The 27867-nt window shown below is 33.7% G+C and overlaps 1 long non-coding RNA gene across 1 annotated transcript; it reads left to right on the top strand.

Annotated features, from left to right (window-relative positions):
- The first annotated feature begins 13576 nt into the window (after window positions 1-13576).
- On the top strand, window positions 13577-27504 carry LOC147391330 (uncharacterized). Its single transcript, XR_015183367.1, has 4 exons — window positions 13577-13754; window positions 13836-13903; window positions 27197-27258; window positions 27367-27504. It is a non-coding gene; the product is annotated as an uncharacterized LOC147391330 (long non-coding RNA).
- The last annotated feature ends 363 nt before the right edge of the window (window positions 27505-27867 follow it).

Here is a 27867-nt window from a genome sequence, read left to right on the forward strand (position 1 = left end):
GAAATGTATGTAGTTTTAGGGTTAAGCAATTAGATTCACGTTAGAGTAAAAGTTTCTTTTTGAAATCCTGTATATTGTTAAACTTCCGTACTCTAATCTGATTACGTATTAGATATACTTAGTCTTCCGCTGTTATCTTGTGTTTGCATTTTTCTGGTGTACAGGATTTGTTATATTTTGGATTATCAGATTTTTGAGTTCCGTGGAACACTAACCATAAACAAAGAGAGCCATGCCCAAATTTCGAGGTGCCACCTAGTACCTTGGGATTTGGCCTTGGGATTTGTGTTAATGTTCGGCGGGGCGACATAAGACCACCTTTACATTACACGTTTAAGGGTAAAGATAGAGAGGAATGAATTCGGATTCTAGTTGTGACTTCACTTTCATAAGCATCTCATACCACGTATAAGCTTGGTTGTACTTACCGTACATCCTAGGATAGTATATCACTCTGGATAATATGACGCACTATCCCTATAGGCATTCACAGACTTTTTAATAGCTTACAAAATAATTATATATATATATATATATATATATATCATTTTTCTTTGAAAACAAAAGAGAAATTAATAATACAATGTTGAAAATGGATATCTAGTTTCTATCATGCAACAATGGTTTCTCGACCTAAAATAAATAACATCACATAAACATAAACCAATGCCTTGCGCTAATATAATTTAAATAAACATGCAACCAAAATCGTTACCCCTAGATATCCGTTCATCAACTTACATCAAATACAACAATGTAAAATATAGACATTACCCCTCGGGTGTGATTCTGGTATTTTACCGTTTCATTCATTTTTTCATTTTTTGGTATTTTCACTTTTCATCTTTTTGAACTCAACATTTATTTCTAAAATTTTCAAATTCATTGTGATCATTCAATCGAAAAATCATCAAATTTTAGTAAAAATGGGATTATAATAAATGCGTAAAGTCAAACTATCAAAATTGAGAAAGTTGATGAAAATTTGGCTAATTGTTAGAAACTTGATTTTTCAAAGTTTTTTAAATTGAAAATGGATTTTTAGAAATGAAAGCCTTGAACACAAGATTCGACACATGTAGTTTTTATATTTCAATTCAAAGTAACGCAAAAGATATTTGATTTTGAAAATCTGGTGAAAATGTTGAAATTTACGTTTTGTTCTTGAAACTAAAATTTGGATTTTGATCCTTTGAGATTTGGATTTTGAAACCATTCCCATTATTTCGAAAGGGGGGGGGGGTAAAATCTTAATTTAATAAATTAATTAAAGTAAATGGAAAGTAAAAAATTTGGTTTGACAGTAGCTGACGGCAGCGTCGTAAGGAAGCTTTAGCTTGCTCGACAGACTTGGTTTTTTGAGTAATTTTTAGATTTTTCTTTTGTTCATCGAATCTATCATCCCACCCATGAATTTATTGTTAAAATTCGATAAAAACAAATCAAACATGTAATTCTAACATGAATTGAAAATTGAAAAAAAAAACTTCTACGATTTAAAACTACAACACATTTTCGATAAAAAGTCCTGAATGCATGTTTCGAAATCTACGATTATCACTAAAAATTGAGAGTCCCTTATTAAAATTCGTGGTTGTTAGATGTGAAAAGCTAGGTTGGATGGCATGAGAGTCAAGGTTGGACTGACTTGGGTGCAAAATAAACGAGGGTTTGCAAAGCATTCAACGATGACACTTTTCTTTTCTTCTACAATGGAATACGTGTCTTCTTCTAACGAGATGAAGCTCTGAGTTAGTGGTATTAGAACTCACTTAATATTTTTGATAAGATATGGAGAGAAAGAAAGGAAAGTAAATATCAAAGGTGGAGAGATTGTAAAGCTTGTCGATGTCGATGTCTCTTTCTTCTTCGACGATAATCAACTCAGACTTAATTGCGATGGATCTTGATGAGAATGAGTCGAAATCCTTGGGTTGGGAATGGACTGGTGTTTGGTTCTTTGGAGAAGAAGAAAAAGTAATAAAAGAATGTCAACTGTCTTTTATATACAAAGGATTGAGGGCATCTTTTGTAATTTTTCTATTTGTTTCGATGGTTGACGCTATCTCAACTTCTCAGAGTTGAAAATCAACGAATAAATACTCTATCTTGAATAATTTTTCGTTAAGACCTAATGGTGTGATCAAATTTTATTAATTCTTGTTGTAACAAAAATTCACCTTTTTAGGTCTCGCCTAACACGAAATTTGAGGATTTTATAATTTTTTCATTCGAACTTGAATTCGAGTGTACTTACAGACTAAAATATTTTTTTGACCATTTTGAATCTAATGGTGAAATCGGATTTCATTAAAAATGAACAGAATAAAATTTGAGTATTTTACCCTAAGTTTTTCTTTTAGAATTTTCTCAAAATTTTACTATTTGATTTTCTCGAGATATGAATTAAAAATTCGGGGCATTACACTTAGGTTTTTATATTTAAACACTTTTGTAAGATTCTAATTGGGTGTAAGTTGTGTTGGCCATTCTGAGAATTTTTCTCAGTTTATTTGGTTTAGCTTAGGTTTTTGTCTCGTAATTGATAAAGGGGGAGATTGTTAGTTTCATATTTTATCAATCCCGAGATATATGAAGACTTCGGTAAAACTATTCAACTGCACGCACCTAGACAAAAAATTTTAATTTGTGTGCATAAAGCCTAAAAAGTAACGGGACAACTTTATACCATTTCCCAATACTTAGATGATTGATAGGTTGACCCGTAGTAATTAGGAAAACTCTTTCCTAGACCCATTCACTCATTGAATTTTTTGAAACCGAAAATGGTCACATAGGGGACATTAGAAATTTGACCACCTTAAAACCATCCTATGTCCTTAGTGATTTTTTGGTGACATTATAAAGTTAAAATCTACCATACCTCTGGACTGTTTCATTATCAGACTTTTTGAAAGCTTGTTTTAACCCAAAATGTCAAAAAGGGTATTTTGATCATTTCATCTACTTGTGCCATGACACACCCTTGGTGGTAGTTTGGGGATGTTCTACATAATAAGATCTATCAAATCTCCTAACAACATGTCAATCGGAGCTATCGTTTGAAAGTTATGGTCGAAATACCCCTTAATGGCCTTTTTGTAATTAAATCGGTGGCATTGTTTTGCAATAGCGATGTCATCAACATCAACTGGCAAATGGAATCGGTGGTAATGTTTTGAAAATCGGGCCACTAGTAAAGCCATTGGTTGCTCGAAAATGACTCTTAAAATGAATCATTTTGCTCATTTCTCTTAAGGTTCCAACTCTAGAGAAAACCTACATTGATCTCTTATCCTCTCCAAGTTTTCTCAAGCCAAGGGAGGTTTCATGCTTAGTTGAAAACACATTCAACCCTAGCCTCTCCTATTGTTGAACCCCTTCATCCATATATCTTTGCTTGCACACATATTGGTAAATCTCAAGGAGCTTGGAGCATCCACTTGGAAGCAAGGAGCACATCTAGATGGAGATGACACTTTCAAGGACGTGAATTACTTAAAGCATCATATTGGTAACTCGATCCACTAAGTCTAGTCATTGTAAGTATTTTTGTTATCGTGGTTCCTCATCAAAACCAAGCTCTTGAAAAGAGTTGATGATTTTACTCAAGAGATCAATGTTCTAAGTTTCCTAAGGATAAAACTTAGAGTTTGAGTGAGGTACTACATCTCTTAAATAAGAAGATTAAGGGATTCAACCGTCGAAAAAATTTCATTTTGAGAGGATATGGTTCTCTCGATCTTAAGGTTTTTAGAATTTGTCCTCGGTATAAAAATTATGTGTAAGGTTTTGAGGTGAATCATAAACCATTATTGATGGTGGAACCCAAGATCCTAGAGTAGGGTGTTTGGTAGTGGATGTAGGCAAGTTGTCGAACCACTATAAATCTTGTGTCTACTTTACGATTATGCTTGTATTCTATTTTAAATGAATCACATGATTGCCATGACTTGCATATCAAGTGTTTTATAAAATGTTTACTTCTTATTTTAGTATTGTATGCAATGCCATGAATGAGTTAAGTTAAATTTGTGCATATTTATGTATTTACTTAAGTTAGCATAATTGTGAGACATAGGTTAGCTTCGTGGGGTGAATTTTAAAATAGAAATTTTATTTTACTTATTCCCCTTTCCTCTAGGTTTAGACATGGTGCATTGCCCGTAATTTTAAGTGGTTCATCATAAATGGGAAATGGATTTTCACACATATTTTCATCAGTCTCTTTAAGTAGCAGGACTTTATAACCTCTTCTCATAATCTTCCTACAGTCCGAAAAATAATTTTTTGATTCGCCACATTGAAAAACTTAAAACTAATAGCTTTGACTAATTTTCTAGAACCAACATGACTTGCATTAGATCGATTAGAAGCAACAAAAATAGGTTTTGCTTGTTGTCCATCCCTTACAACACCACTTTTGCTTGTATTTGAAGATGTATCAACTCTATAATCACCTTCAAACTATTATCCAGATCTACTATTACCTTGGAACTGCTGTCCAACTCTTGGAACACCTCTATTTTGTTATTTTTTCACCAACAAAGCTCAATTATATACCTATGAAACTGCTCACAAGGTATGTAAACTAAGAATATCTTGAATGGAAGACTTTAAGCCACTAAGATACTTTTCCACCATTTGTTCTTCATTCGCATTCAAATTAACCCTTTCTATGAGTTAATAAGATTCTTCGATGTATTCAGCCACACCTTCAAGTTGTCTAAGATTATACAAGGATTTATACATGGTTTGCATGCAATTAAAAGAAAAAATTTGCTCTTTGAGCTCCTTATAATTTCTTTATCTTGCACCAACTTTTGATCTTTCCTTTGCCTCTACGATGCCTACTTATCTGTTATTGCTCTCACCATGAGGAAGTCCTTCCCTTGAGGTGGATTGGCACAAACTTCATAGTCTTTTCTTCGAAGACTTCATAGTTAAAATACACTTTCAAGAGTGTTTAACCAATCCAAAAATGCATCTAGATTTAGACTTCATTGGAATTCTGGAAGCTTAACCTTGATGCTATGCTCCCACTTGTGTTCATATCTCTCACCAGCATGTCTATCCTTTTGATGCATACCAAAAGGATTCTCAAAATTGGTATGAGCATCTTCCGAATTATCACTCTTATCCTTAAGAGGCTACAAATGTTGCACCAACTCATTTAAGGAAGCAATTTGCTTTCTCATTTGATAAATCTCATTTCTTTAATTGATATTTTGTTGTTGCACATCATTTCTACCAAGAGGAGGATTCAAATCTACACATGCACTAGGATTTACACCATTTTCGATATTTCTACTTCTTGTATCCCTTTGATTTTGTCTACTTCCAACTATAATAGTGTCAAAGCAACTTGATCTCATGAGAAAGCAAAATCTTGGCGACAAAAAATTCGTTGAACAATCAAGTACAAATCAAAGATCTGAAGCTTTGATACCAAATAACGGTAATTTGATCTCAAATCAGTGAGAAAATGAAAGATAAATCCTAAGTTTTCTTTTGAAAATAAGGATTGAAAAGAGAATCGAACTAAGACTTTGATTTCTATTTATAATAACTAAAAAACTACCATGCCATGAAGGTTACACCTCTATATTTATAAACAATTAACCAACTAACTCCAATAATCAATTAACTAAATAACTCATATAAATTATTAAGTCAAAAAACTAACAATTTCAGGTTGTTACTAATAGAAATAACAAATAATTAACTAACTGTTGTACAATATTTTTGGCCCACCAAGGTTTGTGTCTAAAATAATACTTGTTTTTTTTTGCCATGAATGGATTCACAAGTAATCAATACAATTCCAGGACACAATATTGACTTTGTTCTTTGAGAAAATTTGTAAAACCCCAAATTTTCAATTCGTATCTCGAGGAAAAATAAATAGTGGAATTTTAAGAAAATCTTGAAAGTGGGACTTAGGGTAAAACTGTAAGATCTTGTTCTGATCATTTTTAATGGAATCTGACCTCACCATTGGATTCAAAATGATCGAAAAATATACTTTAGCCAGTAAGCACACTCAAATGCGAGTCCGAATATAAAAGTTGCAAAATCCTCGATTATCGGGTCGGACCAGGCTAAAATAGTGACTTTTTGTTAGAGAAAGAATTTTTAAAATTCGATCATACCATTGGGTTTGTAACGAAAAATTATTGAACATGGACTATTTATTTGTCATTTTTGGAGATCAAGAGATCGAATTATCGTCAAAAACGAAAACGACATCAAGTTTAGGGGTCACCTCAGGCCAAAAATGTAAACTTTTGATAAAGACATAATTTTTATAAATTGACCACACCATTAGATTCGGAACGAAAAATTAGGCGAAATAAAATATTCATTTGTCAGTTTTGGAGTCCGGACGGTCAAGTTATCGTTGATCAAAACAATTGACAAAATACCGAATTCGTCCCACATTTTATATAAATAATATTTTTTAATTTTCTTTTTCTCTCATCTTCCCCAACGCGTCCAAACAGCCGAGACTTATACAAAATGAAAATTTTGTTTTTCTTCAAACTTCCACCTCAGATCTCGTGCAAACGGCTCGCCGTCGATGATCGACGCAGAAGGGAGAAATGTCTGCAGCTACGTTCTCTACAAAACCCACCCAACCTTTCTTCGTTTCACTTTCTATTTTATCAAATATCGTCAAAAATCAGCCATATTTGTATACGGAAATTTTGAAACTTTGACCTTGGATTTCGTCCGTTTCGGGGTCAAACCGTCTTCCGACACAGAAGGGAAAAACGTCCGCAGTCTCATTCTTTACATAACCCAACCAAATTCCTTCCGTTTTCTCGTCTTTTTCACCCCGTATAGTCAAAAATCAGTCGTATTTTTATACGGAGATTTCGTAACTTCGACCTCGATTTTCATCGATTTCGGAGTCAAACCGTCTTCTGCCGTAGAAGGGAGAAGAGACGAGCACGTCGAGATCTTCAAAACCACCAGGCCATATTCAAAAATCAGCCGCTTTGAAGTTCGATCCGTCTCGATTTCCACGCACACGCTTTGATTCTTTCTTTTAGAGATTGTAAGGAACTCTCAATTTCTATTAGTAATCGTAGATTGTGAAAATTGCATTTAGGATTTTATTGGAAAAATTTGGATGTATTTTTAAAACATAGAACTCTTTTGTTATTTCAAAAATTCATGCCAAAAATTGCATGTTTGATATGTTTAATTGTATTTTTAATAAATTATACGTGGGTAGGGTATTTTAACGGGTTATTTCCATAAATTGGGTCTTGTGCACTGCTCGGACCGCGTTTTGATATAAAATTTGTATTATTTTTCAATATTATTGATAAAAATAAATTCTATAGTTGAAAAATGTGATTTAATATTCAATGAACTCATATTGAGTTGATAAATATCAAAAAATGGATATTTTATGAAGAGATTGAAAACTGTAAAAATCAGAAAAAGGGAAAAAGGGTATGAAACGGTAAAATGTCAGATTCACACCCGAGGGGTGATGTCTGCATTTTACGTTGTTGTGTTGTGTGTAGGTTGGTAAACAGATATCTAGGGATAATATTGTTGGTTGCATGTTTATTTAAATTTCTGTTAGCGCGAGGCGCTGTTTACGTTTCCGTTTTGTTATTTATTTTCGGTCGGGTGGCCACACTTGCATGGTAGGAAACTGGATATCTATTCTCAACCTTGTATTGTTAATTTCTCTCTTGTTTTCAAATGAAAATAATATATATATATATATATATATATATGTAACTATTTTGTAAGCTGTTAAAGAGTTTGTGAATACCTGAAGGGATAGTGCGTCATATCATCCGGAGTGGTGTACTATCCTGGGATGTACGGTAGGGACCACCAAGCTCATACGTGGTATAGGACGCGTATGAGAGTGGAGTCACAACTGGAATCTGGGTTATTCCTCTCTATCTTTACCAGTAAACTTGTAATGTAAAGGTGGTCGTATACGAATGGTTTGTATATTTGGGAATCACATGTACGAAGATGATTTGTTAGTGATCACTAACAATCTATAGTAGTCGAACGTTCTGACACATCGAAAAGAGACCCATTGCTTACGGTCACGTCAAACGGCCAGCTTGAGCCGGATAAATGGTCAACCAAGGGTGGTAAGTGCAGCGACCGGCAACAAAATCAGGAACTAAAAGCCAGAGAGAAATTGTAACATCATGTCCCGACTGGAAGTGATCCAGTCGTGAATCCCAACACTCTAATTCCAATACTCCACCATTGTGTATTATGTATCTGTTGTTTATTTTGATATATAAAATGAAATCCATGTTTATTATTTCCCTTTGATCAATTAGATTTGTATAAAAAGATAATGTTATAGTGAGTACTGCTGATCGATGTAATGTGAGTTTTAAAATGTTTAGTTGTTCATCCCTGGCTATATGTACCAGTTAATCGTAATTTCTTCTGTAAAACTTTGATTATTTTAAAATGATTCAGTATGCTTATTCGTTCATGTTAGGAGGGGTTATTGGCAGAAATTGTTTGTTTCCCTACTAGGTAACTATTGTTACTCACCCCTTTCTTTCTCCATTTTTTTAGTTTCAGATCCGAAGTTTGGCGAGGCAGATATAGAGCACGAGTGAGAATCATCTGGTGGGTCAGATAGACAGTCAGAGTTCGTCACTTGGTGAGTATTGGGGTTATTACCCCTAGTGGTGTCGATTTATCCGAGAGTATTATACATGTTGTTCTGAGTGTTAGGATTTTTGTTAGAGTGAGAAATTTTGTATAATCCTGTATCCTGGTTATTCTTCTGCACTCTGATCTTTCGTACGTTATTAGACTTATATAGGCTTCCGCTAGTATTATATTTTGTATCTGTATACAGGATTGTATGTCATTTATCAAGTGCTGATTAAACGCCTTGGAATGTTAACATAAACAGAGGAGACCATGCCGAAATTTCGAGGTGCCATCTAGTACCTCGAGATCTGACAAGGGGATTTGTGTTAGTGTTCGGCGAGGCGCCATAGATGGTATCAGAGCATAGTATTAGATCCGTATGGGATACAGATCTGTTATATTTTGGAGAATTTACTGATACCACAGATATTTGATCGATAATCACAGAGTGTCACTAGGAATTCGGTATCCGAGCTCATCAGTAGTTCCATATTGGAATTACGAGTTCTTCCGTGTCTAGAAGTCTATAGAGCTTAGTAAGCCTCGGATAGGATTCTAGGTCTATTCTATTAGTAATTGAAATTGAGTCCATCACTAAGTTCCAAGCTATGGTAACAATTCATAATTTATTCTGATAAGTTTCTTGTTACGGATAAAATCAAGCGAGAGAAGTGGACGAGGTAGAGGCCAAAACACAACAGAGATAGGTTTTAGATCAGACATTTGACTTGATATCACAACTAATGTCATTCATCGAATAGGTGGCTGAGTCTCATGACAAGTTTAGAGAAGAAATATGAATAATACAACCACCACCACCTCGAAACCAAATGGAAAGAAGACAATTAGTATCTAATAAGAGATAAAAAATTACGAAACTAACAAATTCATAGGAAAAATACCATACATGAGGAGTGAGATTGTAGACATACCCACTCAATGGATAGAAGACTTTTATAAGAAACAACAACATATACAACTAAATCAATCGGAAGAAAGAGTTGTGATATATTACGAATGTGGCAAATTGGAACATAAAAGAAAGTAATGTTTGGGTTGACGTCAACCAATTAAAGATCCGTGGCTAAGAAAAATGTAGACAGGCCAATTCAGGGAATAATAAGGCCACCAGATTTCAATAAAGTTGATAACGTACTCGTGTCACCTCGAATAGATAAGACTAGTGGTCAAAAACTAGAAATGGAATAAGAGTTACCACAATTGTAAGGTGTATCACTAAGTCCAAGAAATAAGGAATCGTTGGACTTCTTCGCAAGAGACTTATACTATTTCACCTCAGGGACCACTACCACAGGTCGTATCTTTGAAGAATAAGAGAATTTCCCAGCCCAAAGGACAAGTAACTTCAGGGATGTAATTATAGAATTTCCAACGATTACGTTCATCGAAATTTAAGATTTTTTTTCGATCCAACTGAGGTCAATGAGTGAGTTTTAAAGACTTGAAAGGTTTTGAGTGCCATGTAGTGCCCGAGAAATCAATGGGTAACGGTGACTACATTCCAATTGGACATGGAGGCTAGTCATAATGTTTTGAGAGGAATGTATTAGGCGATGGATCGTTTGAGTGGGTAGACCTCGAGAAGAGATTTCTTAATAGATTATATTTGAGACTGCTCAAGAATTCAAACACTAGGAGTTTTTGAGATTAGTGCATGGTACTCTATCACTTACAGACTATGATATGATGTACATTAGATTGTCACGATATGCGCTCGAGCTTATCTTAGTAGATCTGCAAAAATCCTGTAGATTTTTTAGAGGACTATGATCCTACCTAAGGGCCAGGAGGTTGATGATTGAGATTACCAATTATAGAGATATGGTAAATCGAGCTTAAAGGATAGAACGAGAAGAGATAGAGTTACAGGCCTCCAGGGGGCAAATTAGTTGACCTTAGATTTCTTTTATTCCCAGATTAGATTCGGATAAGAGGCCGATGTATTCGAGACAAATCTCTCCCGGATCCATGTATCCATAATATAGAACTCCTCCGTAATCAAGTTGTAAAATTCCCCAATCACTGAGTTATAGAGCAGTTGGAGCTCCAATGATACCAACAAGGCCAAAGGAATCAACAAAGTAGTTCAGAGCCTACAAACCCCAGTCTACCAATTGCCTACTCCATAGAGATCTACGAAGACAAAATCATTGACATTGTTACGCGTGTGGTCAGGTGGAACATATTAGGAAATAATGCCCTCTATCACAATCGCGAGCAAGGATTGTGACCCAGGAGAAAGTACCTGTCTCCAACGATGTTTTGGAAGGTACAATTTCTAATTATAATGTTAGAACGTGGAGTTTTACTCAATATTGGTTCCTCTAGATTATATAATTCTGTGAAGAGATTGCATACTTGCTAGAGCTAGAAACCACTAACACAGATCAAGTAATGAAATTATTTATACCATTGGGAGGCCTTGCAAATAAAGAATAAGATTTTTGGAAGATCATTTAAGAACTGGCGAAATAGGTATTAGAATAATTGTAAAGTGTGAAAAGACAAGTGATGTTCAATTGGTACGCTAGTCTTTATATCAATAGTCTAGTCAGTTACTTTGTAAGAAAAGACTATGTCAAATTTACTCCACATACTTGAGGAATCTATTGGATCTCTTTATCTTCTTTCTAACTTTGATAAGGACTTGTTAATTTTCAGTTTTGTAATTTACTTTTTAGCACGTTATTGAGATTAAAGTCATTGGGAAGTAGAGATTTAAATCACAAGTTCATTTTGAACTTTTATAAGAAAACCCAAGCAATTACCCCATTACTTGTGAGGTTGGATCCTTGATCCATTATCCTCGTAATGGGAATTTTGGGAGAATAATTCAGCAATTATCTCCTTGTTGATGTCCCTCAAATTGTTGCCTTAAAAATCCCAAAAAGAAGGACAATAATACCCCACATCTCAAAGGCCAAAAGACTTTCAAAACTTGGATCCTAATGAGGGAGAACACAAACTAATTAAGTAACTAACTCCTACAATTAACTATAATAGAAATAATAAATAAAAGAAAACTAACACACAACACTGAGTGTAGATGACAACAAACTTATGTACTGCATCATAGAACCCCTAATTGATTGAAGAAGACCTTTATTCTTTTTACAAGGTTAAAAAAAGATAACTAGTCCTGCACTAGTCACATCAAATTTTTTCAAAATATTTGAAGAGGTTGAAGAAGATCATGGAGTCAAACGCAATGTGCATTGAAATATTGGAGTCAATGTGATGACTAGAAACAAGTTGGATGGTTAATTGAAGGAACGTTTTAATGAAATTGAACCATGAGTCTCATGATGAATCATCTTATCGACTTATATTTAAATGAAATTGAAAATGATCACGTCATAGAGGGATCTGAATAAAATATTAAAGGATTGGTCTTTGATCATTTCTCACAATCATCACCCCTGGAGCATAAAGTAGATGTCAACATCACCAAACATATTGAAGGTAAAAACTAATTCAAATCTGATATGATGAAAGACAACATTGATGCAGTTGATATGTTTGAAGAATATGAAACAGTGGATTTTGTATTCCCAACTGACTTAGAGGTAATGACGTCAAGCTAATTATTGTATAGAAATTCCAAGACACAAAGGTCCACGATATTGGTGATGATACCAACATTAACTTCGAGATCCATGTGACCTACACGACACGTGTTAAAATTGATGTAATTGTTTACTATGCAATCTGGGATCTAAGAGGTTTTGATCTTGAGGGCAAAGTCGATCTCAAGAGAGGTGAAATATTATATACCCAAAATTAATAGTTGGGAGAATAATATAATGAGTCTGCTATATAATAGCAACTTAGGATTAAAATTTGGATTTGGATTAAGATTAAGGATTTAATTTGATCTGGATCGGTATGAATTTATAATAAAATCAGGTAAGTTAGATCTAGAGATTCTATCTTTTTTATCTTTAAATACCATTTATATTCTGATTTGGAGATCAACGAAAAAATTAATTAAAATCATTTTCAATTTAAACTATCTTGAATCGGTCGAGGTTCAATTTTCCTCTAATCAAATTAATCGCTCATTACTCTTTTTGTGATTTGATCTCACATTACAATCAAGATCATATCAATTAATGTCAAATACCAAAATATTAACAATTGAGAGTATAATAATATAATGAGTCACGCTACACGATAAAAAATTAGTTAGGATTATGATTTAGATTAGGCTAAATTTAGAATAAAACCAGATTTGGATAAGGAAAATTTTTGAATAAAATCAGGTTAGTTAGATTTAGGTTTTTAATATTTTTATTTATAAATATCCCTTGTATTTTGATTTGGAGATAAATGAGAAAATTGATCAAGAGTTTTTCTGGGTTTAGGAGATTGACCATCTCGAATCAGTCAAGAGGTCCGATCTACCTCTAATCAAATTAATTTCTTATCTTTTTATTCTTTTAATTTCATTTGATCTTCATGTTATGATTTAAGTAATGTTCCTCAGATTCTTTGTAAAAAGTTTGCAATATCGTCTAACTAATGGAGAAGTTATTTTTAAATTTGAATATCGTCGTCCAACATAGTTAATTACGATCGTCTTTTTCTTCAATCATTATCACAGTGCAACATATTACAAGAAAATTGATTTTTAATGGGAAATTTTTTAGTCGCTGTTTATTTATTATCACAAAAAATAAATTTTAGTGATAAAATTAATTTGTTGCCACTAAAAATATTACAGCATCAATATTTAGAAGCAACTTAAAAGTATACGTCACTAATGCCATGGAAGTAAATTTTGGTGCCTTTAAAGATTATCACATCAAGATATTTTGTGGTGACTTATATTTTATACCACTAAAGATTTAGAGTTTTAGTGGTAATATATATTCTGTCACTAATGATCCGTGATTATATTTTGCCTCTAAAAATATACTTTTAGCTGCAATGTATATGGTGGGACTAAATAGTAATTTTTAGGGGCAAAAATAAAATGTCACCACTGCTTGTAGAACAAAGTCAAATATGAAGAGGGAAGAAGAGGAAGCAGTGATACTCTGCTTAGATGAGTCTTTCTTCATCAACGACAAGTAAAACCATTCTCTCTCTCTGATATTTTTTTTCTGAAACTTAGAATTTGATGTTCAACTTCATCTTTGGTTTACTTTCAGTTATCAGCTCACTACTTTTACATTTGAGTCTCAAATTCTTGAATTCCTCTGTCTCCAATCAGCTTCAAGTGAGTTTCATTTTTATTAAATAAATGAAAGAAGAGAAACCCATATTATTTTCTTACATTTTGTGCTTGATTTAGAATATTTTGTTTCCAATTGTTTAGACTAATTAATTGTTGTATATTTTAGTTCTCACTTTTTTATTTGAACCAAACATTTAAACCCAATTGAGGAATGTTTCAATGAATTCTCCCCCATGAGAGGTGTTGTACACCTTAACTAACAATAAGATGATCCCAATGGGCACCAAGGGTACTACTTTTTTCACATTTTACCCTCACACTAACTTGTATTTGTTTTAAAGTTAACAAGATAGGTTCCACGGATGCCATGATGCAATATGGTTCATGCCAGAGATGGCATTTGATCATGGTGGCCATAATGAGTGTATTTTGAATGCATGTGGCATACTACCTTTGAGACAATGATGCATTGGGTAGCTGCTGGTTTTAGCCTAGCTTAGAATATCTGCACTTAAGCCAAGCCTTACCTAGTCCATTATGATTCTAAATATTAAGGCATAAGCCCAACCCAGTTGTTAGTGTAATAAGTGAGTCAGAGTTGAACCAAGTCATGATTAATATTTTGTTAACAATTTATGAGCCCATTAAAGAACTGAACATATTGAGTTAGTGAGAGCTAAGCTTGTTATCATAACTGGTTGAGATGTTGCAATGCGACTTTGTGGTCATGGTTTTCAAGTCTAGCTAACTTGAAGTAACATTAATAGAAAGCATACTTTAGAACTAGATTCATTTGGCCGATCCCTCTTGTCCATTTTATAATCATTAAAACTTTGTTTACCATTTCCTCTTTGTTGATTATATCTTGATTTTTGGAGGAGGGATTTTACTTGAAATTTTTTCCACATATTCTAAAGTAGAAGATAAATCTAGTAAATGTCCAACAATGGATATTGTGGACCCAGCTTCAACTGTGCCATAAGGACAACCGATGTCAAGGGGATGATTTGCTACCTATTGGCATACCCATTAAAAGTTAAAATAATCTCTCATTTTTGTTCATGGATTGGCATATCCATTATAAGTTAAAATAATATCTCCTTGTTAATATTCCGTTATTTGGTTAGCTATGCTGAATTTTCTAATTAGTTTAGGGTATTTTGCATTGCTCTGTATATTACAATACTCTAATATTACTCAGATCTTTGAAGTCTACTTTCAATTGCTCTAGCATGCATTTCCACATTTAAATTTTAATTATGAAAATAGTCAAGCATACATTTTCTTTCTATCAGTATGTTATTTGAATGTAATATAAATAATAAATATATTTTTCAAGTATCAGTTTGATGAAAGTAGTATGGCATGCTCTGTTACACGCCTCAAGAATACTCTTTGGACTATCATTGGAATACAGATTCTTTAAATAGGTAAGCTTTGAGAGGATGATTTGAGAGTGTTCCAATAAACTAGTTAATTAATGAGTAAATGAAGAGGAGGGGGGGGATAACTAAGAGGAATATGCTTGCATGGATAAAATTTACTTGTGCATTATTCCATTTGATTGTTTAAATTTTTAAATGTACATTTTTGTTGATGTTGTGCTTTTTTCATACCAAGTTGCCTGTGTGAAAGCGCCCTCGATCCGCGGGGTGCGCGGATCCACTTTTGACTCTTGAGGTTTGGGAGTCGCCACCTAGTTATTGTGGTCTAGGAACCAAACTAACTCTAACATGGATAAAAAGAACTAATCTACCACAAAAAAACTGAATTCGGGGATCATGTTACGGGGTTGGAAGGTGTTAGGCACCAACCCCGCCCAGCCAAAGCGGGTCTCTACTAACTTCCCAATATATCACATTGCTAAAAACCTAGATAAAAATAAAAAAATTACATACCTTTCCGATAGCAAGGATTTTGTTCCCTCAGATCTGACAAAAAGAGCTCCTTGTATTGTACTCCCTTGCTTCGTTCTGTCTCCGGATTTGACTTCGAATCTCCTAGATCTAGGTATCTCCTTGTTTTTGGATCTGAACTCTTCAAGTTTGTTACGGATTTGTAGGTGTTTTTGGAGGGATTTTAGGTGTTTTCTAGACTAAAATTGAAGGAGGGATGTTAGGTAAGGAGTTGGGACTCCAAAACTAGGGTTTATGGGAGGCTAGGGGAGCTTTCTAGACCTACTTCTCTTAGGGTTATGATTTTTATACGAAAATAGGGTGTGAGCACCTCTATTTATAGAATTTTTTTAAGGTTGATTTGGATAGAGTTAGTGTTTAATTAGAGATCTTTTAATTAGAGTTGTGTTTTAGTTTAAAATTGTTTTAGGTAGAATTGTGTTTTAATTAGAATTGTTTTAGGTAGAATTGTTTTTAATTAGAACTCTATTAGATAGAGTTATTATTAATTAGAATTCTATTATGACTTTTGGTCTTATTTGATTGACTTTTAATGTTTTGACTTTAGTCTTAATTGATTGACTTTTAATATTTTGACTTCAGTCTTCTTAATTGACTTTAATTTTGACTTTAGTCTCACTTGATTGACTTTAATACTTTGACTACAGTCTTGCTTGATTGACTTTAAATTTTGGAGAACCCCCTTCCATTATTTCTTTAATTCTTTGGACCCCCAAATGGAGGGGTCCTTAAAGAAATATCCCACGAACCCTCAACAATTTTACCCGAAAGTCCGATTGATTGATTTTTTAGGTTCAAAATTTTAAATTAATTTCATGAATGTTTCACTTTAATTATTTAATGTTTTATTTATTAATTTCGAATTTTTTAATTATGAAAATTGTGAAATTACCGTTTTACCCCCAGAGAGGACTTTTCACGTTTAAGTCGGTTTTAATGTTCTAGGATGTTTTAGAATCCATTTTCGTAAGGAATTCAATGGAAATATTATTTTGTGTCATTTATGAAGTTTTTGTGTGAAAGTGTTGTGAACTTTATGAGGGGCATTTTCGTAATTTTGTCGAATTCTTTTAAAATTGGTGAAATGATTTATTTAGTTCGATTTGTTATATGTGTTCGAGAGAGAGTTTTTCCTAAGTGTAATGTAGGCTCTAGGGTTGTTTGAGGTAGGGGTATTTTGGTAATTTGATAATTTTTAGTGATTTTTATCGTGAAGTTTCTTTTTTATCTGCAAGATGATGATTTCTATGTTTCTGGGGTCGTATTTTCCTAGCGTAGCGTGGTTCTAAGGTTTTGTCAATTCGAGATACCTCATCCGGATTTCTGAAACACATCTGGTAACAAATAAAGCAACGGAATACACATCCATCATTGGGAATCATTGCAATCGGATTGACGAGTTGATTAATCAGGCGAGTGTAAAAATGGGGTGTCTACAGATGCCCCTCTTTGGCAGAGGGTTGAAGCAAGCTAGATAGATATCAAATCTATTTTGGTAGATAGTGCGATATCTGAATGCCAAAGCTAGTGACAGTTCATTTTGCAGCCTGATTTAGCAATTCGTCGGGGTGTTCGGATCCTTGAGGGTAAAGCTCTCCCCGAATTAAAAGATTGTCAGGGTCCTTAGCGAGAGCTCTCACTAACAGTGTCAGATCCTTGATTTTAAGAATTCTCCTGACTAAAAAGTGCAAGTGTGTGCACTGTGTGAAATTGAGTAAAATCTGAGTAAAACAAAACTCGAGAAAATTTGAATGATATTTGAGACAAATCTGAGCAAAAGTTGGGAGAAAGTTAAATGTCCTACTATACCTACTCTAGGTGAAAGAGTAATAAATTTATATTTTTTTGAGAGTCTTATTCTACCTACTCAGAGTGAAAGAGTAATGCACTAAATTTTTTTTTGGGAAGTTCTACTCTACCTACTTGGAGTGAAAGAGTAATGAACTATTTTTGTTTTTTTTTTTTTTTTCGGAAGTTCTACTCTACCTACTCTGAGTGAAAGAGTGAAGAGTAATGAACTAAGCTTTTTAGAAGTCCTACTCTACCTGCCCAGGGTGAGTTGAAAGAGTAATGAACTAATTTTTTAGGAGTCCTACTCTACCTGCCCAGGGTGAAAGAGTAATGAACTAATTTTTTTTTTGGAAAGTTCTACTCTACTCTACTTACTCGGAGTGAAAGAGTAATGAACTAAAATTTTTTTTGGGAAGTTCTACTCTACCTACCGGACGTGGTGAAAGAGTAATGAACTAAGCTTTTTAGAAGTCCTACTCTACTTGCCCAGGGTGAAAGGGTAATGAACTAATTTTTTAGGAGTCCTACTCTACCTGCCGAGGGGGGGTGAAAGAGTAATGAACTAATTTTTTTTTTGGAAAGTTCTACTCTACCTACTCGGAGTGAAAGAGTAATGAACCAAGCTTTTTGAGAGTCCTACTTTACCTGCCCAGGGTGAAAGAGTAATGAACTAATTATTTTGGGAAGTTCTACTCTACCTACTGGAAGTGAAAGAGTAATGAACTAATTGTTTTGGGAATCCTACTCTACCTGCCCAGGGTGAAAGAGTAATGAATTAATTATTTTGGGAAATTTACTCTACCTACTCGGAGTGAAAGAGTAATGAACTAATTGTTTTGGGAGTCCTACTCTACCTGCCCAGTGGTGAAAGAGTAATGAACTAATTTTTTTTTTGAAGTTCTACTCTACCTACTCGGAGTGAAGAGTAATGAACTAATTTTTTTTTTTTGAAAGTTCTACTCTACCTACCCGGAGTGAAAGAGTAATGAACTAAGCTTTTTAGAAGTCCTACTCTACCTGCCCAGGGTGAAAGAGTAATGAACTAATTTTTTTCTTTTTTAGGAAGTTCTATTCTACTGCCCAGGGTGCAAGAATAATGAACTAAGCTTTGAGGGAACAAACGGGGGATTAACCTCGCATTTGACTTTTTTTTTAATAAAAAGTTGGATTTTATGAAGGTCTGGTAAATATTTTAACTCTCTTTGAATCTGAGGAGTTTTCAAAATTGCTATCAAGAGGGTAACCTTTAATGCAAGTTAACCTTATCCTTTGGGGTTGAAATTGACCAGGCATCAGAACAAAAATGCCCCTAGTTTGATAAGGAACATTGCACTAGGGATAATTGAATATAATTTGAAAATAAATGCCCCTAGTGTAAGGGGGAAACTGTATTCTTTAGAAAAAAGGAAGTGCCCTTGTTATGAAAGTTTGAAATCCTCGATTACCGCAAGCGCAATAAAGGTTTAACTTTTAATTTTGACTTTTTATATTGAAGATTTTGAGTCAGGCTCAAAGACATTGGAACAAAATATTTCTTTCTGAAATTCATCATAGAATTTGTTCTTTCTCCCCGTCGGTTCGCTTAGGGACATGAAACTCTTCAGATCAATCATAGACGAGATACTTGTATCCACTAAGTCTATATTTGGTTCAAACTGGGTATTGAAACTTGATCATTCAGACTTCTGATATTTCGGCTCGGGCTACCTTTTCAGCTTTTCAACTCAACGGAGATTTTCTTTTATTTTTTGATAGCTCTAAGTTTTGCCTAGATTGCCTATCCAGGTTTTCAATCTAGCGAGCATGCTCTAGCTTTTGCCTAGATCGCCTTTTTAGGTTTTCGATCTAGCGAGCTTACAATTTTTTCTTTTTTCCTTGCTTTGATTGTTGCCAAGGTCATCCTTTCAGATCTCACCTTGCGAGCTTACCTTAATTTTTGCCTAAGCCGCCCTTTTTGGGTTTTCAACTTAGCAGATTTTTTTCTTCTTCTTCCCTTCTGAACTTCTGGAGTTGTTGTCTGATCATGCTTTGCTATCTTCCTTGACTTCTCGCATGGTACTTAGGAGGACTTTCATGGGTAAGCTTAGGACTAGGTATAAAAATAAAGGGATTTTGAGGCCCAAAAACCCAAATGCCCCTTGTGTGACATTCCTTTTAAATTATTTTCTTTTTTCCTTGAATTTTCTTCCCCACTTTGACAATTTTTTCTTTTGAATTTTTTTTTTTAGATTTTTTCTTTGTCGGGGAATCTATTTTTATTTTTTTGATGTGGTTGGGCCTGAAGTAACTTCTCAGGTTGCCTACGTACCCCAGAATTTTGGGATCAGACCAAAACGTAGTTCGAATATTTTTCCCTCCCTTAAGTTAGGTGATCGGACTAAGAAAGAAGAAGGCATAATTTTTCTTTTTGAAAAGGCTGTGAAAGGGTTGAGAAAGGATATATTGAACTGGGTAATAAGAGAATTGATTCGGCCAAAGATGGCCTCCTTAAATGTAGTACCGTTTGATTTGGTCAAGGTTGGTTGATTCTGGTAATTCGATTCCATCATGATCTTGAAGTCTAACAGTTTTTCCAGATAATATTTCCTTGATGATTGAATCTCTCCAATTGAGTTCAAACTTTCTATGATCGAGAAGAATACTCAAAAAAAATTTTGAGTAGTCTGATGCTTAGATCTTTGACTTATAAGTGATGAACTTTGACTTTCTTGTCAAACATACAAGTGACTCCTCTCCATTGACAGACCCAATCTGTTTCTAACAATTAACTTCTATCAAGACCTTGAGATACAGGATTTTCCCTTTTTAACCGGTAAGATTGTTTCCATATCATACTAGAGTGACTCTAGTAGAAGACTGTATTGAAGTGTAATATGTCCATAATGCGAATGGTAACTTTTCTGGTCAATCCCCGTGTGTGTGATATGTGATTGACACATTTTCACGATGATTATCTTGAAACTCTTACTGGCTGCTTCAACTATTCCATCGATTTTAAAATTTCAGCACTGATACATTTTATAATCCCTCCTCTGACTATGTTAGTCAATTCTGGTTTGTATTTGTGGTGTTCTCATAGGATGGGTATATATTTCATATTAAACAACACTCCAAATTTAACTGACATATCCTCATAGGACCATGTAAGCAAGTCTTTTGAATTTTTGAATAAATTCATCATCCTCTTGTGATCCTCTGGGGATAGTTAGTTCCAATCTGAATTTCTTGGAATTATTTTTGTTCGAGTTCAATGACCTTGTTTTCTTGAGCCCGACTCTTATCTTCTTGCTTAGGAGAAAAATCTATCCTTGAAGTCAGATTAGCAGTTAATTCGTTAATGCACTCGAGGTATTCAAAAATTTCCTTTATCCAATCATTCAGCAGGGGGGCAATAGACAACTCTATAGACTCGACGAACTAACTTGACTCAATAGGAAAGAGTAGACTCAATCTAAGGAAGACATGACCTTGCTGGAAAAAAGGACTCGAGCTATCCCAAATGACTCGAGCTATCCCAAATGACTCATGAAAACTCAAGACAAGTACCCACACGAGTTTGATTAAGACTGAGGACTGAGATATTGCTTATAACCGGTAGGATTGAAACACTATGATCTTCAAAGAACAACTGGATGATGTTGAGAAAATTTGAGGTCATTTCTGACTGTTGATTTGATATTGACGTTTACTCTAACTGACCGGATTACTTACACCCTAGCTAGACGATGGACGATTGAGCTTAGACACAATGATAACCCTTAAACCTCTTTGAAAGTGAATTAATCAATTTCAATGTCCCCCCCTTGATAACATTTTAAATAAATCCTGAGATTTTATTGAATTTTGTGCACCAATCCATTAAACAATTCATCCATTCAATGATTATTCAGAAGGAAAATATTTTATTGCACTCTTGAAAATAATGTTTTTATTAAATAAAAATCTCACAATTCTGATTATTTTTTGCAATCATTTTCTTTTAAAAAAAATATATTTTGATAATTTTACAAGGTCCATGCAAAAAATAGATTTTTGGTAAAAAACATATTTCAAAAATTTTCCATGCAAAAATAGATCTTTTGTAAATCATTTTTCCTTCATTTTCTTTTCTTTTGAAAAATATTTTCTTTTGGAAAACATTTTTTCTCTGAAAAAAATAGTTTTTTATTTGGAAAGCATTTTCTCTTGGAAAATCTTGTTCTTATGGAAAATATTTTTTGGAAAACGTTTTTTCTTAGAAAACATTTTTTCTAAAGAATAACACTTTTTCTAGAAAACATTTTTTTGGAAAATACTTTCCCTTTGTAAACTATTTTTCTTCTTTGAAAATTGATTTCTATTTCGATTTAAATGGCCCGGTCCATCAGGATTTGGATCGAGTTGGGCTGGGTCATTTGCAAGAGATGGATTTTTTATTGGGTCGGTGCACCCATTTTAATTTTCGAAATAAAATTTTTTTATCCTTGAGGACAACCATACATTCCTTATCTCATCATTCACATACATTCACATACATTCATCAATCACATGCATTCATTCAATAAACAATCCGGGAACACCCACGATAAGTTCGAGTCGTGACCTACTGGGAAGGTTTCTAAACTCTAAGCTTACTACGTGCAATGCATTTTTATCTGGCCACCCTTGCCCAAGCACACCTATATATCTTTCGATACGTGGTGACTTGGTTTGATATACCGTATAGGTGATAATCTAAAACCTCAATTAACTTCTTTGAAGCCAAAAACAACCAGTTTGATCTCCAGTTGAGAGGTGGTGCACAATGCTGAGCAAGGGCCTACTTAAATACCTCTCGTTTAGAATAGACGTAGTCTATCCCCCTCGTACAGTAGGGTACAGCGGGGCAAGATCTTGCTTAGGCACCGGTTTTGACCAAGAAGTGCAATTGATATACTTAGACTATCTTTTATACCTACGGGTACGAGTCCAGAGTTGTAGCTTTCATAAATGGTTTGGCATCCCACGAGGGGACCGACCACGTACTAGTACTACGTTGGCAATCGGGACATGTGACTGTGTGACTTACAATAGGTCAAAGGCTCAGGTCGCTCCAGCCTGGGTGCATCAACATACTTCTTAGAATCACCTGATCAGATGGTATTGATGCCCCCAGTTTGATATACCCTAAGGTACGTGACTGGAGTTGTGGGTTTCATGAATGATGTCGCATCTCCGAAGAGACCGGGCCACGCACTAGTGCCACGTTGGCTAAATGGGACGTGTACGTGAGTAAAACAGTAAACGTGCATGTGGTGTGTGCAAAACAGGGTGGGGTGTGCCCGGGACCTTTTCCAAACAAATGGGCCCATGGATCCAATCAAACCAATCATACATTTAATCAAAATCAAAATCATTCAAATCATATGAATATTCAATTAAGATCACATTATTCCCATCACATAAGCACATTAACATTACGATCAAAATCAATCATGTATTTCAAGCAAGATCATGGTAAATTAATCAATAAATATGGCATATGATAATGATCAAACAAACATTGCAATAGGCATAATTTTTATAATTTTTAAGGTCCAATCAATGATCATTTTTGGGTGATCCAAAATAAATCGAGATTCCAATAGGTGTTACATTGATGATAGAATGACAATGGTTGAGATGAGCTCACTCTCAAGAACATTAATTGTGCCAACATTAGATAAATTCAGATTTTCTGTGAATTAGGAAAATACAATCTGAATTTCCATCGATGATATCTAAGGCTCCCGATAACGAAATTGAGTGAACTCAAGTTCTAAATTAATCTACTCGATGAGATCTACATTTTATTAATAGGTGTCCAGACTTAGTTCTCACCAGAATGTTCTGTAAAAACGTTTTAACATTGCTATCCCAACTTTCATTCAGAAATAATTCCAGATTTACAGATTGAACTTGCATCGATGATATCTAAGGCTCCCGATAATGAAATTGAGTGAACTCAAGTTCTAAATTAATCTACTCGATGAGATCTACATTTTATTAATAGGTGTCCAGACTTAGTTCTCACCAAAATGTTCTGTAATAACGTTTTAACGTTGCTGTCCCAACTTTCATTCAGAAATAATTCCAGATTTACAGATTGAACTTGCATCGATGATATCTAAGGCTTCCGATAACGAAATTGAGTGAACTCAGATTCTAAATAATCTACTCGACGAGATCTATGTTTTATTAATAGGCTCCCAGACTTAATTCTCTACTAAAATATTCTCTAAAAATGTTTTAATATTTCTGTCCAACCTTCATCATTCCATCATTTTCATACGTCAATTGAATCTTTCATTATTTAGGGGTCATCAAAAAGTGATCCTTAATTGGAAAAAAAAATGCAATACCCAAAATCATCTACAATCAAGACAAAAAATAAATAAACAGAAAAATAAATAAAATAAATCCAACTAAATAATAAAAAAATCTAGGTCATCTTGGCAATGCTCCCATACTTGGGGTTTTTCAAGTTTGATCCTCAATAGTCCCCAGTGAAGTAGCCACTGAAAGCGCCCTCGATTCGCGGGGTGCGCGGATCCGCTTTTGACTATTGAGGTTTGGGAGTCGCCACCTAGTTATTGTGGTCTAGGAATCAAACTGACTCTAACATGGATAAAAAGAACTAATCTACCACAAAAAATCTGAATTCGGGGATTATGTTACGGGGTTGGAAGGTGTTAGGCACCAACCCCGCCCGGCCAAAGCCGGTCTCTACTAACTTTCCAAATATATCACATTGCTAAAAACCTAGATAAAAATAAAAAAATTACATACCTTTCCGATAGCAAGGATTTTGTTCCCTCAGATCTGACAAAAAGAGCTCCTTGTATTGTACTCCCTTGCTTCGTTCTGTCTCCGGATTTAACTTCGGATTTCCTAGATCTAGGTATCTCCTTATTTTTGGATCTGAACTCTTCAAGTTTGTTGCGGATTTGGGGGTGTTTTTGGAGGGATTTTAGGTGTTTTCTAGACTAAAATTGAAGGAGGGATGTTAGGTAAGGAGTTGGGACTCCAAAACTAGGGTTTATGGGGGGCTAGGGGAGCTTCTAGACCTACTTCTCTTAGGGTTTATGATTTTATACGAAAATAGGGTGTTAGCACCTCTATTTATAGAATTTTTTTAAGGTTGATTTGGATAGAGTTAGTGTTTAATTAGAGATCTTTTATTAGAGTTGTGTTTTAGTTAAAATTTTTTAGGTAGAATTGTGTTTTAATTAGAATTGTTTTAGGTAGAATTGTTTTTAATTAGAACTCTATTAGATAGAGTTATTATTTAATTAGAATTCTATTATGACTTTTGGTCTTATTTGATTGACTTTTAATGTCTTGACTTTAGTCTTAATTGATTGACTTTTAATATTTTGACTTCAGTCTTGCTTAATTGACTTTAATTTTGACTTTAGTCTCACTTGATTGACTTTAATACTTTGACTACAGTCTTGCTTGATTGACTTTAAATTTTGGAGAACCCCCTTCCATTATTTCTTTAATTCTTTGGACCCCCAAATGGAGGGGTCCTTAAAGAAATATCCCACGAACCCTCAACAATTTTACCCGAAAGTCCGATTGATCGATTTTTTAGGTTCAAAATTTTAAATTAATTTCATGAATGTTTCACTTTAATTATTTAATGTTTTATTTATTAATTTTGAATTTTTTAATTATGAAAATTGTGAAATTACCGTTTTGCCCCCGAAGAGGACTTTTCACGTTTTAAGTCGTTTTTAATGTTCTAGGATGTTTTATAATCGATTTTTCGTAAGGAATTCAATGGAAATATTATTTTGTGTCATTTATGAAGTTTTTTGTGTGAAAGTGTTGTGAACTTTATGAGGGGCATTTTCGTAATTTTGTCGAATTCTTTTAAAATTGGTGAAATGATTTATTTGGTTTCGATTTATTTCGATTTGTTATTTTATGTGTTCGAGAGAGTTTTCCTAAGTGTAATGTAGGCTCTAGGGTTGTTTTGAGGTTAGGGGTATTTTGGTAATTTGATAATTTTTTAGTGATTTTTATCGTGAAGTTTCTTTTTTATCTGCAAGATGATGATTTCTATGTTTCTAGGGTCGTATTTTCCTAGCGTAGCGTGGTTTCTAAGGTTTTGTCAATTCGAGATACCTCATCCGGATTTCTGAAACATATCTGGTAACAAAATAAAGCAACGGAATACACATCCATCATTGGGAATCATTGCAATCAGATTGACGAGTTGATTAATCAGGCGAGTGCAAAAATGGGGTGTCTACACTGTGTACTATGAAGTCATGTACTACATAGATACATATGGTCTTGAGAGTGGTTGAAGACTTAATTGGGCTTTAATAATTTGGTTCTTGATGGGTGCACTTATAGTTCTCTACTTGAAGTACAACAAAACAAAGTAGAGAAATAGAAGTTTCAAGAAGAGTAATTGGGTTTTGGGGAACACTGATAAAGATGTCTCTATTGATTTTCTTCACCCAACTGGAAAATTTGCAAAAGGAGAGCAACATCCATTTGAAATAATGGAAATTTAGCTAGAGTCTCTATGAGCCGATAAAGTAATTTGTTTCTTTATTTGCTTTGATACAAAATTACATTATGCATCACTCATGAGAAGTTTTTTTACTTTAGAGAAGTTACAGTCTTGCAGGTTTGCTTAAAAGAATCCTTGTTATGTAAAAATTGGGATTACTCATCTAATTTGCTTTCTAAAAGTTTCGCACTTGATTTGCATTCTAAAACTTTTAATAGGATATTCCATTGCATGTGATATGAAACATGGTGTTTCTTTTCCTTGAAGACTTTGTGTGATTTTTTCATCATTCCATATATTTTTTAGGTCATGTTTTTATGTAGGTCATACTTCTCAATGTAGTATATAACAAATTTGTTGTGACATTGAAATATGAGAATTTGAGTTTTAAGTACTAATACTTTTTTGCATGTATCTTTCTATCTATCTTTATTCATATGACTAGAGTTTTTATTTTTAGATTTGCCAAAGGATACTATTACATTATTTGAAATAGTTTTGCGACTTTTCCATCTTGACATCTTAAATGTGTACATATAATTTAATATATCTCTTCATTGTTCTTTATATAAACTTCATTACATTCTGCTAATTCTCACTTAAATTCAATAAGCTTTATTCTTGTATATGGTATTACTGCATGATCTTTACATTATTTAGAGCATTATCACATGACATTGTTTTGATCCACTGATTTCCATTTGCATCTAATATGCTACAAAATTCAGACAAGTATCATCATCGCAAACATCATTACTCACAATGCTCAGAGAAATGTCAACTCTTTATTTTCTAACAACTGCTCATTTTTTCAATGTCCCATTTCCATTGAAGAACAAATATAATCAACATCTAAACTGAATCGTGATAGATGATTGAATTTATATTCAATTACCACCACAATTATCATGAGTGAGTAAATATCAGGTTAAAGTTTGTGGAAATCTGAAACCATGACCATGAGTCTCAAAGGTAAATAATGATATAGTTTTTGGTGTTATTTATTCGTCCACCTTTAAGTGTTGTAAAGAATGGGACTAATCTATGTCTAAACGTACACTTTCTTTTTTGTTTTCGTGATTCTTCTCAATGATTTTTCAGGCAATAATATATGGATATGAAACACGAGACTTCAAACTCAGAATTGTTTGGATATAAAGAAGGTTATGCTGATTTTTTTTTAAGAAAATCTACTTTTAAACAAATTATGTAAATGATTCATTCATTTTATTTATCGCAATCTAATCATTTCTCTATTGTTTGATTTGCAGGTCAGAGACATGATACATAACTTCTCAAAATCCCTATGATCAAAACTTTTTTTTAATGATAATTTGAACATCTTATGTTTGAATGTTGTACTTAAATGAATTAAATTTGAATTTTGATTTCAATACTTGGTGGTGATGAAGATTTCAAATTCTCATTTAAAATATAAGTAGACTCCTAAAAAATAATTATATATTAAAATAATATATATATATATATACACATACATAAAATTTAAAATTTTAGCCACGAATAAGAAGTTGTTACTAAATTTATTGCCACAATTTTTTTTGGGACTTGTAGGGCTAATTTTTCGTTGTAACTAACAGTCCACTTTAAGTTGTAAAAAATAATTAGACACTAAAATCTATTTCTAAATTTTTTTAGACAATTTTAGTGACAATTGATGGTTGTGACTAACGATCTTCATTTAGTCGTGAAAAATAAATTATCACTAAATCTAGTATTTTTAATGGCGATATATGGTTGTGACGAACTCTCTA

Source organism: Akebia trifoliata, chromosome 11, assembly GCF_017979445.1.
Source record: "Akebia trifoliata isolate Shusen 1 chromosome 11, ASM1797944v1, whole genome shotgun sequence".
Lineage (NCBI taxonomy): Eukaryota > Viridiplantae > Streptophyta > Magnoliopsida > Ranunculales > Lardizabalaceae > Akebia > Akebia trifoliata.